This window comes from Merops nubicus, unplaced genomic scaffold (genome assembly GCF_000691845.1).
Source record: "Merops nubicus isolate BGI_N331 unplaced genomic scaffold, ASM69184v1 scaffold13318, whole genome shotgun sequence".
NCBI classification, from domain to species: Eukaryota; Metazoa; Chordata; class Aves; order Coraciiformes; family Meropidae; genus Merops; species Merops nubicus.
In genome coordinates, this window is record NW_008626420.1 from 21,705 (window position 1) to 22,158 (window position 454).

Genomic DNA, 454 nt, shown 5'->3' on the forward strand with positions numbered 1-454 from the left:
GCGGCCGGGCCCCGCCCGGCCCAGGCACTCGGTGCCCCCACTGACTGGCTCCTGCCTCGCCACCCAGTGAGTCATGGGAAGAAGCTGCCGAGCTGGACGGTGACTCTGCCTCCTCGCACGGCCCGTGAGAACCACTCACTGAGGAACAGTAACCCATACTCTACTACTAAAATAAGGAGTAATTCTAGCAGAGACTTTCTATTTCATTACAGTTTCCTGCCCATGATTACAGATTATCAAAATAACACTGGTATAGTGTTCATATGCAAGGAAAACAAGTACTTAAAGAGATCTTAGGTTGTGTTCCATCCATGTTGTTTTTATTACTATTCAAGTTTTGCCCAGTTTGAAAAGCAGGTATCTGCTTCTGACCAAAATGTTCTTCAGCTTCTTGGTCTCAATCTTTACCTATAGTTTGTTTCTATTCAGTCATCTCTAGTTATAGCTTTTCACT